Source organism: Microcaecilia unicolor, chromosome 2 (genome assembly GCF_901765095.1).
Source record: "Microcaecilia unicolor chromosome 2, aMicUni1.1, whole genome shotgun sequence".
NCBI lineage: Eukaryota > Metazoa > Chordata > Amphibia > Gymnophiona > Siphonopidae > Microcaecilia > Microcaecilia unicolor.
Genome location: NC_044032.1, coordinates 335,223,632 through 335,244,499, shown reverse-complemented (window position 1 = coordinate 335,244,499; position 20,868 = coordinate 335,223,632). Strand labels below are relative to the sequence as shown.

At 45.2% G+C, this 20,868-nt stretch overlaps 1 protein-coding gene across 1 annotated transcript in view; it reads right to left on the bottom strand.

Moving 5' to 3' along the window:
* ZCCHC7 (zinc finger CCHC-type containing 7) overlaps positions 1-20,868 on the bottom strand; it is a 746,336-nt gene that overhangs the window by 475,849 nt on the left and 249,619 nt on the right. The gene's annotated exons all lie outside the window — the stretch shown is intronic.

The following is a 20,868-nucleotide window of genomic DNA, read 5'->3' as shown; positions in this document are numbered from 1 at the left end:
AAAAGAAAATGAAGTACTGGACGATTACCTGAATCAATGGGAAGAAGCAATTAAATGCAGTAAGAGGATGAAAAAGAATGGATTACACAGCTCATCACTGCTGAACTACTGCTGTTATAAAGGGATACCTTTTGGACTCAGGATTAATAAGGCACCAAAAATGTTCAATGAGGATGAGGACTTTATGAAATCGTGTGAGAGTATTTTGAATAAATGTTCTCTGGACCTGATACTTCTGATTATGGCAGCAAAGAAGAAGGAAGAAAACGCAAAAAAGGAATTTAACCATGAGCTACAGTTTTTAAAGCAAAATGATGAGTGTTTTGAGTGTCGTTATGCTCATATTAGCCCTCTCCTCAAGTAACTTCACTGGCTTCCTATCCGTTTCCGCATACAGTTCAAACTCCTCATATTGACCTATAAGTGCATTCACTCTGCAGCTCCTCAGTACATTCTCCACTCTCATCTCTCCCTACATTCCTCCCAGGGAACTCCGTTCACTGGGTAACTCTCTTATCTGCATCCTTCTCCTCCACTGCTAACTCCAGACTCAGTTCCTGTTATCTTGCTGCACCATATGCCTGGAATAGACTTCCTGAGCCGGTACGTCAAGATCCATCTCTGGCCGTCTTCAAATCTAAGCTAAAAGCCCACCTTTTTGATGCTGTTTTTAACTCCTAACCCTTATTCACTTGTCCAGAACCCTTATTTTATCATCCTCACTTTAATATTCCCTTATCTCTTGTTTGTCCTGTTTGTCTGTCCTAATTAGATTATAAGCTCTGTTGAGCAGGGACTGTCTCTTCACGTTCAAGTGTACAGCGCTGTGTACGTCTAGTAGGGCTATAGAAATGATAAGAAGTAGTAGTAGATGATTATACAAAAGAATGTTGCGCAATTTCATAAGATGAGGATGATTATAAACAAGGTTACATAAACCCCTGGCATAGGAAAGATAATAAAATTAGGAGATACAATAGCTATGATAAAAGAAATGTTTTTGACAACACTATTGCTAAAAAAGTAAGAGAAAAGAGGAATATTGTTAACCTAGTGAATGAGAGAAATAAAAAAAGGATGCGTAGCAGATCCTGATGATATATTTGACCCCTGTGTTTCACTATATACACCTCCACAAAGACTTAAGAATAACACACAAATACAACCAGCTTTTCAGTTAGGAAAACTGTGGAGGAAAAACTCCACGATAGAGAGTCCAGTTCAGAGAAAGAGGGAGAGGAAAGGGATTTCAGGTTCAGAAAGATTACCACTCAAAAACAATAACAGAGATTTTAGAACATAAGGAAAACTTTAATGTAGGAAGAGTAGTTAACATATCTTATCATGTTCTGGTTGACACAGAGAGGAAAGTACTTAAGAAGGGTCTGTCTTTAATTCCCACTGTGAATTACAACACTTTTAAGTCTAGGATAGAGCTTTTTAAATTGCCAGGAGACTGGAAATCAACAGAAATAAAACAAAATAAAAGATGGAAAAGAAAATAAGACGATACCTTTTTTTATTGGACATAACAATACATTTCTTGATTAGCTTTCGAAGGTTGCCCTTCTTCGTCAGATCGGAAATAAGCAAATAAGTGAAACATCAAAGCATTTCAGTGACAGTCTAACAGGATGGAGGTGGAAAGGTGAGAGACAGGAAGAGTCAGGTGGATGAGGGAAAGGGAGATATGCATGGAGATAGGAGGGTGACAAAGAAGTACAATTTTATGGTTTATAATGGGCTAGAAAACCCAGATCTTTGTTAAGTCCTGTCTGGTGGGTGTCAAAATATGCCCCCTCCTACTCCCATATCCCCCTACACACCACTAGACTACACCTTTGGGAGGCTATACTCTTATACGCCAATAGTCACAACAGATGTAAGATATTCAACACCAAACTTCATGCTTAGGACTAGGGGCACACAATGCAGCTACAAAGTAGTAAATTTAAAACAAATTAGATAAAATATTTCTTCACTTAACATGTAATTAAACTCTGGAAATTTATTTATTTATTTATTGCATTTGTATCCCACATTTTCCCACCTCTTTGCGGGCTCAGTGTGGCTTACAATAAGATATGAATAATGGAAATACATTTGTTACAACTTGGTTATGGGTTACATTGTACAAGGAATTTAACCGTGAGCTACAGTTTTTAAAGCAAAATGATGAGTGTTTTGAGTGTCGTTATGCTCATATTAGCCCTCTCCTCAAGTAACTTCACTGGCTTCCTATCCGTTCCCGCATACAGTTCAAACTCCTCCTCATTGCCAGAGAATGTGGTAAAAGCAGTTAGCTTAACAGGGTTTTAAAAAAGTTTGGATAATTTCCTAAAAGAAAAGTCCATAAGCCATTATTAAGATGAAGTTGGGGAAAATACACTGCTTATTTCTAGGATAAGCAGCATAACATGTATAGGAAAATTAGGTTCTTACCTTGGTAATTTTCTTTCATTTAGTCATAGCAGATGAAGCCATTATGTATGGGTTGTGTCCATCAACCAGCAGGGGGAGATAGAGAGCACTCAACTTTACTCAGTGCCTCATGGCCAGCTAGCTCCACTACCTCTTCAGTATTTGAAGCTTCCAAAGCAGTATGGCAAACCGCAATGGGAATAACATGAACTTTCCTCACAGTGAACGATGGACCCTAAACAAAGGCATGAGCTCAAAAAAGGAGGGAATGAATTCATCCTCCTGGAGGGAATAAACTCGTCCTCCACTTTGTATAAACGGAGGGAATACTTGCATCCTCCTGGAGGGAATAAACTCATCCTCCAAAAACATGAACTGGAGGGAATGAACTCATCCTCCTATAACTGTAACAAGAATCCTGAAGACTGTTTTCCGACTCCTCAAGGAAGGAATATAACTTCAGGAAACAAGAACAGCACCTGAAATCAGAATCACTGCAATACAGAATCACTGCAATACAGACAATCATACAGGGAGGGCTCATGGCTTCATCTGCTATGACTAAAGGAAAGAAAATTACCAGCTAAGAACCTAATTTTCCCTTCCTTGTCATCAAGCAGATGAAGCCATTACGTATGGGATGTAACAAAGCAATCCCTAAATAGGGTGGGAACAAGCCACACCACGCGCTAGCACCTGTGCTCCAAAACGTGCATCCCTCCTGGCAGCCACATCCAGCCTGTAATGTCGGGCGAAAGAGAGCTTAGAAGCCCATGTTGCAGCACTGCAAATCTCCTGAAGACATAGAGGCATATTTTCAAAGCACTATGGGAGGCTAAGTTCCATAGGTTTCTATGGAACTTTGGGAGGCTAAGTGCTTTGAAAATGAGCCTGATAGTGCTCCAGTTTGTACAGCGCTACGTAACCCTAGAAGCGCTCTAGAAATGTTAAGTAGTAGTAGTAGTAGTTTCCGCCCAGGAAGAGGAAATCGCTCTTGTGGAATGTGCCTTAAAGGCTGCAGGCAGAGCCCGGCCAGAAAGCAGATATGCTGAAAAGATAGCTTCTTTGAGCCAACGGGCAATAGTGGCTTTAGACACTGAAGACCCTCTGCGAGGACCTGCAAACAGCACAAAAAGATGATCAGAGGTCCTGAAAGAATTTGTAATTTGCAGATACTGCAACAGAGTCCTGCGCACATCCAAAAGGTGCAACTGCCCAAATGAACCTGGAAACTCCTCCTCAACAAAGGAGGGAAGAAAAACAGGCTGGTTTAGGTGAAACGCTGAAACCACCTTAGGCATGAAGGAAGGCACGGTCCGAACCATGACCCCTGACTCTGAGAATTGCAGAAAAGGGTCTCTACAGGACAGCGCCTGAAGCTCTGACACCTGCCTCGCCAAGGTAATGGCCACTAAAAAGACGACCTTCAATGTCAAATCTTTCTCTGAAGCACGCCAAAGCGGTTCAAAGGGAGCCCCCTGAAGGGCCTTCAATACTAACCCCAGGTTCCAAGCTGGACAAGGTGCCCGCACGGGAGGACAGAGCTTAAGCACCCCTCTAAGAAACCGTGCCACATCTGGATGAGCAGCTAAGGGCATGCCTTCAACCTTGCCACGCAGGGAGGCCAATGCTGCCACTTGCACCCGCAGGGAATTATAGGTCAAGCCTTTGTGTACACCATCCTGCAAAAAGTCCAGAATCGGCAACACAGGAGCCCGCAACGGAGAAAGCGCTCTTGAAACCCACCAGACTTCAAACTGGCGCCAAATCCTGGCATAAGCCACGGAAGTGGAGCGCTTACGGGCCTGCAGAAGAGTGGAAATTACCTTATTTGAGTAGCCTTTGTCTCTCAATTGCGCCCTCTCAATTGCCAAGCCATAAGACCAAAACGGCAGGCGTCCTCCATGGCCACCGGACCCTGTGACAACAGGTGCGGAACCAGAGGTAACGGAAAAGGAGCCTCCAACAACATCTGTCAGAGGTCCACATACCAAAGCCTCCTGGGCCAATACGGGGCTATGAGTACCACTTCTCCTGGATGCAGCCAAATCCGCAGGAGCACTCGCCCTATCAAGGGCCACGGAGGGAAGACATACAGCAAGCCCAGGGGCCAGGGTTGAGCCAAGGCATCCAACCCGGCAGAGCGAGGATCCCTCCATCTGCTGAAGAAGCACGGGACTTTGGCATTGGAACTGGTCGCCATAAGATCCATCACTGGCTTGCCCCATTTGGCACACATCTGCAGGAATACATTGTCTGCAAGTTCCCACTCCACTGGATCGATCTGATGCCTGCTTAGATAGTCGGCTTGCACGTTGCTCTGACCTGCAATGTGAGCTGCTGACAGGGACTGTAGATGCAGCTCGGCCCAGTGGCAAATTTGTACGGCCTGCGCGGCTAGAGCTCTGCACTGAGTTCCACCTTGTCGATTTATGTAGGCCACTGCTGTCGTGTTGTCCGACATCACTCGGATAGCCAATCCTTCCAGGGTCACTTGAAAGGCCAGAAGAGCCAGAAACACCGCTTTCAACTCCAGGCGGTTGATAGACCACTCCGACTCGTCGGGCATCCACAGACCCTGGGCATGCTTCCCCTGGCAATGTGTGCCCCAGCCCTTCAGGCTGGCATCTGTCACCACCAGGCACCAATCGGGGAGCGCCAGCGGCATTCCCCGCCGCAACATGCTGTCCGAGAGCCACCACTCCATACTGAGGCGGGCCGCAGGGAGCCAAGAAAGTCTGCACTGTTAATCCTGAGATACTGGAGACCATCGTTGAAGTAGAGAATACTTTAGAGGTCTCAGGTGCGCTCTCGCCCATGGCACCACTTCCAAGGTGGCCGTCATCGATCCCAACAGCTGGACAATGTCCCAAGCTCGCGGGCGGGGCATCCTCAGGAGCAAAACGGACCTGATTCTGAAGCTTGCACCGCCTTTGCTCGGGAAGAAACACATAGCCCGAGGCTATGTCGAACCTGGCCCCCAAATATTCTAGAGATTGCGAGGGGGCCAGGTAACTTTTGGCCATATTGACGACCCAGCCCAAGGCCGTGCCTAGGGTCTCTGGCGCCCCCCTGCAGCCTATCAGTTGGCGCCCCCCCCCCCCCTGCACACTATCAGTTGATGGTGGCGGTGGCGGCGCCCCCCCCCCCCCCCCCCCCCCCCCCCCCCCTCCGTGAAAATGATCGCTCACCATTTGCCACACTGACAGGAATTGTCAGCAATATTCTTAGAAAGAAATTGCTATACATTGCAAAATAAGATAGCAGATGTAAATTCTCAAAGTGGACATATTCCAAACACTAAAAATGACTAGGCATACTTTATAGAATAAACCAAAATTCCCGTGCAGATTATAGAATATGCAGAGCACCTGTCCTCGCAACTAGGCATACTTTATAGAATAAACCAAAATGAAAATAAAATTATTTTTTTTCTACCTTTGTTGTCTGGTGACTTTCTTTTTCTGATCATGCTGGCCCAGTATCTGATTCTGCTGCTATCTGTCCTCTTAACTCCATTTCCAGGGCTTCCTTTCCATTTATTTCTTTCCTTTCCTCCTTTCTTCTTCATTTCTGGTCCTCAGCTTCTGCCTATTTTCTTCATCCATGTGCAGTTTTTCTCCTCTCTTCCTTTTCCCTCATTTCATCTCCTTCATCTCTCTTCCCTCCCCTCTATGTCCAGCAATTTCTCCTCTCTCCCTGAGCCCTGCCTTCCCAATCCATGCTCCTCTGTCCCCTGCCCCCTCCATTCATCCTTTTCCAGCAATTCCCCTCTCTCCCTGAGCCCTGCCCTCCCAAATCCATGCTCCTCTGTCACCTGCCCCCTCCATTCATCCCTATCCAGCAATTCCCCTCTCTCCCTGAGCCCTGCAATCCATATCCATCCATGCCCATCTGTCCCCTCCATTCATCCCTATCCAGCAATTCCCCTCTCTCCCTGAGCCCTGCCCTCCCAATCCATGCCCATCCATGCTCCTCTGTCCCCTGCCCCTCCATTCATCCTTTTCCAGCAATTCCCCTCTCTCCCTGAGCCCTGCCCTCCCAATCCATGCCCATCCATGCTCCTCTGTCCCCTGCCCCTCCATTCATCCCTATCCAGCAATTCCCCTCTCTCCCTGAGCCCTGCCCTCCAATCCATGCCCATCCATGCTCCTCTGTCCCCTGCCCCCTCCATTCATCCTTTTCCAGCAAGTCCCCTCTCTCCCTTCCATGACCCCCCCCTCGCATCCATGCTCCTCTCTCCCATGTCCCAGCCTGGCCCACCCTCTTCTCCCCCCCCCCCCTTCGCATCCATGCTATCGTTTCTCCCCTGCCCTCCCACTCCCATTGTTCAACTGCCCACCCTCTTCGCTCCCCCCAACATCCCTTTTCTTTTTTTTTTTAAATTTACCTCCGTGGCGGTTCCGGCAGCGCAGCGTCAGGGAAGGAGGCGGCGCTCCCGACGTCTAGCCTTCCCTTCGCTGTGTTCCGCCTTCTTCTGACGTCATCCTTGACGTCAGAAGAAGGCGGAACACAGCGAAGGGAAGGCTAGAGACGTCGGGAGCGCCGCCTCCTTCCCTGACGCTGCGCTGCCGGAACCGCCACCACAGAGGTAAATTTAAAAAGAAAAGGAATGTTGCGGGAGGGCGAGCGAGGTGAGCATGGTGCGGCGGCGCCCCCCAGAGGGAAGCGACCCCTGCCATGCTTACCTCGCTTACTGGGTCAGCACGGCCCTGACCCAGCCCAGAGATTGAAGGACTGAAACCACTCTGGCTGTAGTTAGATGACTCTCTTTATCAGAGTCTGCTCTGATGAGCCAGTCGTCTAGGTACGGGTGAACCCGGATACCCTCTCACCTGAGAAAAACGGCTACTACCACCTTTACATCGGAGAAGGTTCGGGGAGCTGTGGCGAGGCCAAAAGGCAAGGCCTGAAACTGGAAATGTTTTCCCAACTCCGCAAACCGCAGAAACTTCTGGTGCGAGGGCCAAATTGGTACGTGCAAGTAAGCTTCTTTCAGGTCCAGATACGTGAGAAACTCTCCTGGCTGTACCGCCACAATGATGGAGCGCAGGATTTCCATATGAAAATGCCACACTCTTAAGGACTTGTTCAGCTCTTTTAAGTCCAGGATCGGGCAAAAAGACCCGCCTTTTCACGGCACCACAAAGTAAATGGAGTAGCGGCCTAGACCTTGTTTGGCGAGAGGCACCGGGGCAAAGCCCCTATCTGGCACAGACTGTGCAAAGTCTCCTCTACCGCCGCCGATTTGGTGGCAGAACCGCATTGGGACTCCACAAACACGTCTCTCACCGGGGCACGAATTCTATTCAGTATCCGTCTCTGATCAGGTCCAAGAACCACAGATCTGCAGAGATTTTGGCCCACTCCTCAAAAAAGAGGAAAAGTCTTCCTCCGATGACAGGAAATGAGGAGGGGGCCGGCGCACCATCATTGAGAGGGTCGCCCCTGAACTCCAGGCCGAGAACCGGCAGCTGCGGAACGTTTGTCCGAGCGAAAGGAGTTTCTCTGCTGAAAGCGGGCATGAGAAGTGAACCCAGCAACACGCCCCCCGGGCGGTACCTTCTAGCTTCACGGAAGCGAGGTCTGTAAGAGGAGCGGACCGCCTGAACCTTAGAGGAAAGCTTTGGCCTATCTTCGGGCAAGCGCTGAGGTTTGGAATCCCCCAGGCCTTTAACAAGGTTTTCCAGCTCCTCACCAAACAGGAGAAGGCCTTGAAAAGCCAACGTCACCAACCTTTGCTTAGAGGCCATGTTCGCCGCCCAATGTCGTAGCCAAAGAGTGCGGCAAGCCGCCACTGCTACAGCCATTTGCTTAGCTGAAGCTCTGACCATATCATAAAGGGCGTCAGCCAAAAAGGACAAGGCCGACTCCATCCGCGGAGCCACTTCAGATAAGGTCTCCGCTCCATCACCGGGCTGTTCCACTGCCTGCTGTAACCAAGCCAGGCAGGCAGTCTCTAGCAGCATAACAACTGCATGCAGACACCCGAACAGTGAGACCTGCCAAATCAAAGACCGCTTCAGAGCTGAATCAAGCCTGTGGTCTTGAATATCCTTCAGGGCAACACCTTCTTCAACAGGGAGGGTAGTTCTCTTTGTCACAGCCGTGACCAGGGCATCCACTTTAGGCATTGCAAAGCGAGCCAAATGTTCCTCACTCAGAGGGTATAATTGCCCCATAGCCCTGGCAACCTTCAAAGGTCCCTCGGGGTCAGCCCATTGAGCCGAAATAAGCTCTTGGATGGAGTCATGCAAAGGAAAGGCTCGAGCAGGTTTTCTGGTACTAGCCATCCTTGGATTAACAGAGGCGGCTGTGCCACTCCCTGGATCTTCAATCGAGAGGGCTTGTAAGGCATCTGAAATAAGCGCTGGCAGCTCCTCGCGATGGAAAATCCTCACCGCAGACGGATCATCAAAATCCTGTGGCAATTCTGCACCCGACTCTGGTTCCTCAGACCAAGAAGCTCTGCCAGACCACTCAGAATCCTCACAGCCCGACCACGGGGGGGGGGGGGGGGGGAAAGGGGGGTGCGCCACACTCAGAAGGGGAATTAGCCCTTCTGTGTTTATCAGGAGTTTAAGAAACAGGCAAAGCCAACTCCAAAAGGCTAGCATCCACCGGGGGGGTAGGCAGAGGTTCCGAAGATCCCTGTGGAAGAGCTCTTTTAAGCATGTATGCCTTATGCAGCATTAAAACAAAATCAGGGGAGAAAACCGCTCCCTGACCGCCCAGATCCTGCCCAGGGCTATCAGATTGGAATCACCTTCGGCTAACAACTGGCAAGACAGGAGCCACCCCCAGGCAGATTTTTGATCGAGCTCGAAGAAGCTGCAGCCACCCTGCTTTGGGAGATACAGAATACTGAAGAGGCAGTGGAGCTAGCTGGCCATGAGGCACTGTGAAAAGTTGAGTGCTCTCTATCTCCCCCTGCTGGTTGATGGACACAACCCATACGTAATGGCTTCATCTGCTTGATGACAAGGAATGTACTGTTTTGGGATCTTGCCAGGTACTTGTAACCTGGATTAGCCACTGTTGGAAAACAGGATCCTGGGCTTGATGGACCCTCGGTCTGTCCCAGTAAGGGAATGCTCATGTTCTTACCAACAATCTCCCCTTGAAGGTGATTCCAACCAAGTGCGTAGGGTTTTGCTATAATGCAAAATAAGTCCATCTGTGGGAAGATAGGTAATATAATGGACTACTTGGTGATAAGCAAAAATATCCATGGGTCTGGCAAAGGTTGTCTGAAGTAGATCAGTAAAACTCAGTAAAATGCCATGGTGGTAGGAAAAATAATGGAGTCGCTGCTGAAAGAAAGGATAGTTAACTTTCTAGAAACCGATGGGTTACAGGACCCGAGGCAACATGGCTTTACCAAAGGAAAATCCTGCCAAATGAATCTTATTGACTTTTTTGACTGGGCGACCAAAGAACTGGATGAGGGACGTGCACTAGGTGTAATCTACTTGGACTTCAGCAAAGCCTTTGATACGATCCCCCACAGAAGACTCGTGAATAAGCCGAAAGGGTTGAACTTAGGACCGAAAGTGGTGAACTGGATAAGAAACTGGTTGACTGACAGGTGGCAGAGGGTGGTAGTAAATGGAATCTGCTCGGAGGAAAGGAAGGTGAGCAGTGGAGATCCTCAGGGGTCGGTGCTGGGGCCTATTCTGTTTAATATATTTGTGGGAGATATTGCTGAAGGGTTGGAAGGAAAGGAGTGCCTTTTTGCGTATGACACGAAAATAGCCAATAGAGTGGATACCCTGGAGGGAGCAGAAACGATGAGAAGGGATCTCCGAACTTTAGAAGAATGGTTGAGGGTCTGGCAGTTAAAATTTAATTAATTTACAAAAAGTACTCTTACATCTGCTAAATGCTTTTTCCCCTAATTATATAAAATAGTTATTTAATGCCAAGAAGTGTAGAGTGATGCACTTGGGTTGCGGAAACCCAAAACAGAGATACCGGATAGGAGGGGAGAGATTAGTAAGCTCGACTCAGGAGAGAGACCTTGGGGTGTTGGTTTCGGAGGATCTGAAGGTGAAAGAACAATGCGACAAGGAGACGGCCGTGGCCAGAAAGATGCTAGGCTACGCAGAGAAGGGCATAACCAGCAGAAGAAAGGAGGTGTTGATGCCCCTCTACAAGTCATTGGTGAGGCCCCACTTGGAGTATTGTATTCAGTTTTGGAGGCCATATATTGCTAAAGATGTAAAAAGACTGGAAAACTGGACTACCAGGGACCATTTTCTGGGGGTTGGGGGGGGGGGCTGGAGACCCACTGGATCTCCAGCCCTCCCTGAACCTGGGGGGGGGATGGGATCGTCAGGGGGGACCGGAGGTCCGCCGGAACTCCAGCTCCCCCCGTCACTCGCTGGGAGGGAGGGGGTTTGGCCGGTGGCCACTGGACCACCAGGGACCATTTTCTGGGGGTTTGGGGGAGCTGGAGACCCACCGGATCTCCAGCCCTCCCTGAACCTGGGGGGGGGGGGACCAGAGATCTGCCGGACCTCCAGCCCCCTGTTGGCAGGTTTGCTTTGGGGGGCAGCGGGGGCCTGCCAGCATGCAACTGCATGCTGGACAGGGCTCACCATTCCTCCCCAATGATCTGCAAACCCTAACACCAGCTCGGAGCTGGCGTAGGGTGTGCCACAGCCAGCGACCCAAATTTTGGCGCGCTGACCGCTGATCATTGGCGATGAATGCGCTAAGCCCTGTTTAGCATGCATTTGCATGCTACTTGCGCAAAGAGCCCTCGAGCGCATTGTTTCACACGCTCATGGGCTCTGATCATGGGGCGGTAGCAAACGCTGGTGCTAGTATGGCGCTAACAGTCTCTAGCACCGGCGTTTGCTTTTGATCATCTGCCTATGAAAGAGAGTCAAAATTCACTAATGTAGGTTTAGAGTAACCTTGTTAACTTGTATGAGCGAAAAGGATGGATGAAAGAAGAAAGAAAAAGGAAGACTATTACAATAGTGCTCATATAGGTTAGGGATGCACAAAGTGTTTACCGAGATATATTTTCAAGATTAATCATAGATCAATATTTAACTGAGGGCCTCTTTTACCAAACTGCGATAGTGATTCCCGCATGGCAATGCTGATGAATCCCATTCAAAGTGAAAAGGCTTTGTTGGCATTGTCGCACCAAGAATAACTAGCGCGGATTAGTAATAGGGGACCTCAGTAACTCAACGCCACTTCTTGCTGACCAGAGATTTATTGCTCTTTGCTATTTTTATTATAATCAAAAAGGCATGCTGTATTTTTGTTCTTAGAAATGAAGAATCATTTTCAGGGGCTGTTGTTGTTGTTTAAAGATGAAAATAGCTATGCTGATCTTGTATCACCCTACTCCTCATTTACTGTCCTCCGGGAGCTTCATCCAAGGCAGAACCCCTACTTGAAGAGATTACATCCTCTGCCATGTCACAATTTTCAAAGATTATTTTTCTGGGAGACTTAAACTTACACTTGGAAAATGATGCAGACACCGATGTCCACAACTTCAAATCTTTCCTGAAGGACGGCAAACTAACTACATTCTCCAAGAGTGAAACTCATGAAAAAGGCTGTATGTTAGACTTCATGACTTCCTATCCTAACAGCTTCATTAGTTAATTCAAATGAAAGCCAGTACCATGGTCTGACCACTTCCAACTGGATTTCATCGTTGATATCTGTATGTCAAACTTAGACACAAATCATCCAAACTCATCTCCACCAAAGGTAAAATCAATGACACTTCCTGGTCTGAGCTAATAGATTCCCTCACTACTGCATTTTCTACACATGGTTCAATCAAATCCCACTGGAACACCAAGGTGAAAGCCATACTAGACAAAATTGCTCAATTTACCACTAAAAAGGACAAGACACCCAGAAATTCACCATGGTTTATAGAGAAACTATTCACCCTAAAAAAGGAATGTCGATGCCTTGAAAAGCAATGGAGAAAGAACAAAAATACTACTGATAAATCCAAATGGAAGTTAGCCTTCCGATGCTACAAAAATAAGGTAGCTGACTCAAAATGCCAATGCCATAACAGCCTAATAGGTCAAGATGATCTTGACAACAAAAAAACTTTTCTCCTTAGTTAAAACACTAGCTTCCAGAAATAAAGATAAACATTCACAGAAAACATGTCCCACTGCCAAGATCTAGCTGATCATTTCACCAACAAAATCCTCCAAATTAGGACCGAAATATCTAAAGCTACACCAACAGAAGAAAATAGTCCAACCTGTAGCTCAACCTTAATCACCAGAGATCCTACAACCCAAGGACTCAAAACAGGGAATCTTTTCAACCACTAACAGTTGAGGATGCAAGATCAATGCTGTTGAAATGCTCCAGAGCCAACTGCTCCCTGGATCAATGTTAAAAACACCTACTCAATCCATCTCTATGGAAGCAGTAAACTGGTTACTCGATAATCTCAACGAGCTGTTAAAAACTAGCTATCTTCCTCCTGATATGGCAAAACTGTTCTCACTCCACTACTGAAGGGATCTGGGCTAGACATAACATCACCTGCAAACTACTGTCCATTGGCAAAACATACCTATTTTTAAAGTATTAGAAACCTACATTAATAAACATCTCTCATTGTATCTGGAAAAATTTCTATTTTACACTGGTCGCAATTTGGCTTCAGATCGTCACATAGTACGGAGACATTGCTGCTAGTTCTAACTACATATGTCAAACAACAGCTATGCAAAGGCGACCAAGTAATTCTTCTCCAATTCAATGTATCGGCAGCATTTGATGCAATTAACCACACATTGCTACTCGAACGCCTGGCTCAGATAGGATTAAGAGAGACTGTGTTCAGATGGTTCAGCGAATTCCTTTCAAATCAAAGACATCTCATGGTACCATACCATGACCCTGCATTTCCTTCGATGTACTGCTGTAAATAGAAATAATTATCTTGTAAGTGGGTCATTCCATGTCAAGTGGTCTAAACCTTCCCACCATCTTGTCTCCAATTTTGTTCAAATTTTATCTGTTGCGCGAGTCATGTGTTAAATGAAGTTTCCCAAAATTTGAGGTCTCTAACTGCAATAGTTGCAGATCTAGACCCCCTTTTCTGAAAGGTTGTCAGTCCATGAGCGTGCAACATTTACCAAAATGCCATTTTTGGGGTCTAATAAAATCCAAACACATTTATAAGAATGGCTAAAAAATTCAAATCCTGTACAGTTTTTGATGCTAATTCTGATGAAATACATTTTAACATTATGGATGCAAAATCCAGTCAAACAAGTGTGCATCAAAATTGGTTGCGACTCATCGGAACATATTTGGACCAATATTCAGACCGCAACAACTTCCATGCAAAGATATAGACTTGAAATTTTGAACAAGCATTATGCTTGTGCTGGACATAATACTGCCAGATTTGCAACTAACCAGCATCTATAACCGCCCTGCAGGATCTCTTCAAAGTTGGCACTGTCAGCGCAAATGGTAAAATGTACCAAAGTTCAAAGCCAATTATTAAAGAAGAGTCTGCCTGAATCAGCTTAAGAACATTATCATCTGAAAGAGAAAATTGTGCTCTACAACACTGATATGTTTTTGTTTTGCAATGCCACCATTAAGAAGCCATTTACTCAGGTCAAAATATGTTATATTTAGTACGCTTGATGCGCTAATTTTTCTTCATTTCTAGGAAATTGAGTCTTAATAGTCGCTTAAAAGTATTGATATAATTATTTATTCATTTGTATTTTATTCGTTGATTGTCCAATCATTTATTGTGTGCTGTTATGGTGGATTGGAAACATTTGTGAAACGTCAGTTGAACAGAAAGATGCTTTCATAAGCTTTATGCATCCTCATGGTCTCACTACTTCATTTTATTGGCCGGTAAGACGCGATACTTGCTGGATCCCAGAACAACTTATCATTGCTGTTATACCAGCTCCATCAGTGACATCATCTGCTCGGCAATATAGTTTCCCTGAAACCATTCTCTTGCAGATCAATGATGCTTTCAGAATGATGAAGTAACTGAAGAAGGCAGGCTTGGGAACCTGCAGTGAAGTAACTGAAGAAGGCAGGCTTGGGAACCTGCAGTAAAGAAACCCATAATCAGGCTTGGGAACCTGCAGTAAAGAAACCCACCCGTGGCTGTTACTGCATGGCTATCGGGCGTGGCCCCTATGGCGATGGGGATGCTGGTTTCAATGTGATAACCAGTAATGGCTCAGCCATCATGGACCAACGCAATACATCGCGCACACAAAATATAACATACTTTGACCTGAGTAAATGGCTACTTAATGGTGGCAATGCAAAACAAAAACATATCAGTGTTGTAGAGCACAATTTTCTCTTTCAGATGATACTATTCACAAGCTGATTCAGGCAGACACTTTTTTAATAATTGCTTTGAACTCTGGTACATTTTACCATTTGCGTTGACAGTGCCAACTTTGAAGAGATCCTGCAGGGCGGTTATAGATGCTGGTTAGTTGCAAATCTGGCAGTATTGTGTCCAGCACAAGCATAATGCTTGTTCAAAATTTCAAGTCTATATCTTTGCATGGAAGTTGTTGCGGTCTGAATATTGGTCCAAATATGTTCCGAAGAGTCGCGACCAATTTTGATGCACACTGAGTCAACTTGTTTGACTGGATTTTGCATCCATAATGTTAAAATGTATTTCATCAGAATTAGCATCAAAAACTGTACAGGATTTGAATTTTTTAGCCATTCTTATAGATGTATTTAGATTTTATTAGACCCCAAAAATGGCATTTTGGTAAATGTCGCACGCTCATGGACTGACAACCTTTCAGAACTGCAACTATTCCAGTTAGAGACCTCAAATTTTGGGAAAGTTCGTTTAACACCTGACTCGCGCAACAGATAAAATTTGAACAAAATTGGAGAACATGATAGTGGGAATTTTTTTCAATTTTACACCACTTGACATGGAATGACCCATGTGATAGTAACCTAGGAAGTTACTATGATAATTGCTTGCAAGAATGGGAATATAGAACTACTATACTACTGTTATCATTAGAAAAATGAAAGGCACAGGTACCATTAAGTTCTATATTCCCATTCTTGTGTCTGTATTAGAACTACCTGCCCATTTATTATTGCTAATGGTAAGCTGTTTGTAGTAAATGAAGGATTAAATCTATATCTATGTGATGTCACTAGGATTACAGGATGTGATTTAGTTATTCCAGATCAATGATGCAGTATGTTTCCACTGACCTATCCATACCCACTCCGGAACTGAACAAAAAGAAGCTGGTCTCTGGGGGTGATGCACATGAGACTTGCATAAGTACATAAGTAATGCCATACTGGGAAAAGACCAAGGGTCCATCGAGCCCAGCATCTTGTCCACGACAGCAGCCAATCCAGGCCAAGGGCACCTGGCAAGCTTCCCAAACGTACAAACATTCTATACATGTTATTCCTGAGATTTTGGATTTTTCCAAGTCCGTTTAGTAGCGGTTTATGGACTTGTCCTTTAGGAAACCGTCCAACCCCTTTTTAAACTCTGCTAAGCTAACCGCCTTCACCACATTTTCCGGCAATGAATTCCAGAGTTTAATTACACGTTGTTTTAAATTTACTGCACTGTAGTTTAATCGCATGCCCACTAGTCCTAGTATTTTTGGAAAGCGTGAACAGATGCTTCACATCCACCTGTTCCACTCCACTCATTATTTTATATACCTCTATCATGTCTCTCCTCAGCCGTCTCTTCTCCAAGCTGAATAGCCCTAGCCTCCTTAGTCTTTCTTCATAGGGAAGTCGTCCCATCCCCGCTATCATTTTAGTCGCCCTTCGCTGCACCTTTTCCAATTGTACTATATCTTTCTTGAGATGCGGCGACCAGAATTGAACACAATACTCAAGGTGCGGTCGCACCATGGAGCAATACAACGGTATTATAACATCCTCACACCTGTTTTCCATACCTTTCCTAATAATACCCAACATTCTATTCGCTTTCCTAGCCGCAGCAGCACACTGAGCAGAAGGTTTCAGCGTGTTATCGACGACGACACCCAGATCCCTTTCGTGGTCCGTAACTCCTAACGTGGAACCTTGCATGACGTAGCTATAATTCGGGTTCTTTTTTCCCATATGCATCACCTTGCACTTGCTCACATTAAACATCATCTGCCATTTAGCCGCCCAGTCTCGTAAGGTCCTCTTGTAATTTTACACAATCCTGTCGCGAGTTAACGACTTTGAATAACTTTGTGTCATCAGCAAATTTAATTACCTCGCTAGTTACTCCCATCTCTAAATCATTTATAAATATATTAAAAAGCAGCGGTCCTAGCACAGACCCCTGAGGAACCCCACTAACTACCCTTTCTCCATTGTGAATATTGCCCATTTAACCCCACTCTCTGTTTCCTATCCTTCAACCAGTTTTTAATCCACAATAGGACATTTCCTCCTATCCCATGACCCTCCAATTTCCTCTGTAGCCTTTCATGAGGTACCTTGTCAAACGCCTTTTGAAAATCCAGATACACAATATCAACCGGCTCCCCTTTGTCCACATGTTTCTTTACTCCTTCAAAGAATTGAAGTAAATTGGTCAGGCAAGATTTCCCCACACAAAAGCCGTGCTGACTCGGTCTCAGTAATCCATGTCCTCGGATGTGCTCTGTAATTTTGTTTTTAATAATAGCCTCTACCATTTTCCCCGGCACCGACGTCAGACTCACCGGTCTATAATTTCCCGGATCTCCCCTGGAGCTTTTTTTAAAAATGGGAGTTACATTGGCCACCCTCCAATCTTCCGGTACCACGCTCGATTTTAAGGATAAGTTGCATATCACTAGCAGTAGCTCCGCAAGCTCATTTTTCAGTTCTATCAGTACTCTAGGATGAATACCATCCGGTCCAGGAGATTTGCTACTCTTCAGTTTGCCGAACTGCCCCATTACGTCCTCCAGGTTTACCGTGAAGTCAGTAAGTTTCTCCGACTCGTCCGCTTGAAATACCATTTCCAACACCGGTATCCCACCCAAATCTTCCTCGGTGAAGACCGAAGCAAAGAATTCATTCAGTCTCTCCGCTACGTCTTTGTCTTCCTTGATCGCCCCTTTTACCCCTCGGTCATCCTTTGCCGGCTTCCTGCTTTTAATATACCGAAAAAAAATTTTACTATGTTTTTTTGCCTCTAATGCTATCTTTTTTTCGTAATCCCTCTTGGCCTTCTTTATCTGCGCCTTGCATTTGCTTTGACACTCCTTATGCTGCTTCTTGTTATTTTCAGACGGTTCCTTCTTCCATTTTCTGAAGGCGTTTCTTTTAGCCCTAATAGCTTCCTTCACCTCACTTTTCAACCAGGCCGGCTGTCTTTTGGAGTTCCGACTTTCTTTTCTAATTCGCGGAATATGTATGGCCTGGGCCTCCAGGATGGTATTCTTGAACAGCGTCCACGCCTGTTGTACAGTTTTTACTCTTTCAGTTGCCCCCCTAAGTTTTTTTTTTACCGTTCTTCTCATTTTATCATAGTCTCCTTTTTTAAAGTTAAACGCTAACGTATTTGACTTTCTGTGTACAGTTACTTCAAGGTCAATATCAAAACTGATCATATTATGGTCACTGTTATCAAGCGGCCCCAGTACCATAACGTCCCTCACCAGATCATGCGCTCCACTAAGGACCAAGTCTAGAATTTTTCCTTCTCTCGTCGGCTCCTGCACCAGTTGCCCCATAAAGCTGTCCTTGATTTCATCAAGGAATTGTATCTTTGTAGCGTGTTCCGATGTTACATTTACCTAGTCTATATTTGGATAATTGAAGTCACCCATTATTATCACATTGCCCATTTTGTTCGCGTCCCTGATTTCTTTTATCATTTCTGTGTCTACCTGCTCATCCTGGCGAGGCGGACGGTAGTACACTCCTATCACCGTTTTTTTCCCTTTTATACATGGAATTTCAACCCACAATGATTCAAAGGTGTGATTTGTGTCCTGCTGAATTTGTAATCTATCTGAGTCAAGGCTCTCGTTAATATACAATGCAACCCCTCCACCAGTCCGGTCCACCCTATCACTACGATATACTTTGTACCCCGGTATGATAGTGTCCCACTGGTTATCCTCCTTCCACCAGGTCTCAGTAATGCCTATTATATCCAATTTTTCATTTAGTGCAATATAGTCCAACTCTCCCATCTTATTTCTTAGACTCCTAGCATTTGCATATAGACATTTCAGAGTATGTTTGTTGTTCTTATTTGCATGATGCTTAGTACCTGACACTATTGATTTGACATCTTTTGTCTGATCTTTAGTTGTATTTAAGGGCACCTGGTCTACCACGGTCTGTTGTGCAACCTCACTATCCAAAAACCCTATCTTCCCTGTTTGTGAGGTATCTTTGCAAGATACCTTTTCCCGAACCATGTGCTTTTGAGCGACTGTCGGCCTTCCCCCCATTTCTAGTTTAAAAGCTGCTCTATCTCCTTTTTAAATGCCGATGCCAGCAGCCTGGTCCCACCCTGGTTAAGGTGGAGCCCATCCTTTCGGAATAGGCTCCCCCTTCCCCAGAATGTTGCCCAGTTCCTAATAAATCTAAAACCCTCTTCCCTGCACCATCGTCTCATCCACGCATTGAGACTCTGGAGCTCTGCCTGTCTCTTGGGCCCTGCACGTGGAACAGGCATGCAAGTTAAAAAGCCCGCTAAACCAGAGCAAAGGCAGACTCTGACCAATGCTGCCAACTATGAATAGTTGTCTAATGGAGCGGATGCCAAATGACCACAGACAGTGATCAATGGTGAATATCCAGCAACCTAAATGTAAGACATGAGCAAGAGCACATATTATACAGAGATCCTAGGAGCGACTTACCTATTCCCTTATGTTTTAATGTAATACAATTACAGTCAAGTATGGGATCACCTTATTATACAGAGATCCTTGGGAGCGACTTAAAAAGGAAAACAAAATAGTAACTGAGAAAATCACAAAGGATATAAAATTAATACACCACTTAGCCTCTGAAATAGAGAACATAAGGAAACATTCATGGTGGGTATTTTTCTTGGGAAGTAGCATACTGGAAATAGTGTGCTAAATAGATTATTCCATCCCATTGTAGTGGTATTAATTGGGCAGATCCTCACTCTTATGCTTATAATTTGGCTAGCATGCTGAGTTAAGAGAAAGTTCCACCAAATCCAGAAAACAACCTCTCACAACCAGACCTACAGGGCCATAACATGAAAATATTGTGTGACATCAACAGGAAATAGTGGAATTAGAAAAAGTTCAAAGAACTCCAACCAAAATGATAGATGGGATGGAACTGCTCCTACATGAGGAAAGGCTAAAGAGGTTAGGGCTCTTTAGCTTAGAAAAGAAACATCCGAGGGGGGATATAATTGAGGTCTACAAAATCCTGAAGGAGGTAAATCGATCTCTCACTCATTCAAAAAGTACAAAGACCAGAGGACACTCAAAGAAATTGTATGGAAATACTTTTAAAACAAATAGGAGGAAATATTTTTTCCCTCAAAGAACAGTTAAGCTCTGGAACTCATTGCTGGAGGATGTGGTAACAGCGGTTTGCATTTCTGGGTTTAAAAAAGGTTGGACAAGTTTCTGGAGGAAAAGTCCATAGTCTGTTATTGAGATGGATATGGGGGAAGCCATTGCTTGCACTGGAATTGGTAGCATAGAATGATGCTACTAATTGAGTTTCTGCAAGGTACTTGAGACCTGGATTGACCACTAATGGAAGCAGGACACTGGGCTAGATGGACGATTGGTCTGACCCAGTATGGCTATTCTTATGTCATGTATTTATGAACAACCTATGGCCCTGAAGCAACTGCAAAAAGGAGCTGGTCTCTGGAGATGGTGGACATGAGACTTGCATGATTAAAGGCATGCAAGTTAAAAAGCCTGCTAAACCGGCGCAAAGGCAGACTCTGACCAATGCTGCCTTAACGCAGCACCATTTGTAATTCGGTTACCCGGAAATGGCAACCGCCACTACAGCAAATGTAAGCCACATTGAGCCTGCAAAACGGTGGGAAAATGTGGGATACAAATGCTACAAATAAAATAAATAAAGAAATAAAAAACTATGAATAGATGTCTAATGGAGCGGATGCCAGATGAACGCAGACAGTGATCAATGGTGAATATCCAGCAACCTAAATGTAAGATATGAGCAAGAGAACAACCAGAATTATTAATACTGAATAATTTGTTTACAGTAGTCACAATTCCTTTTAGGTGGCATTTTCCAAGATTCAAATATCCAATATTCAAAGACACACCACCCAATACACACCTGTGTGTGGGTCCTTCTTCAATAGAGCTTGCTTTGGTGAACTCATGTTTGCTCTTTATTCCTTTTATCACCTTTGCTGTCTGTGTTGCTTTGTGTATTACTGCAGAGCGTTTTCTC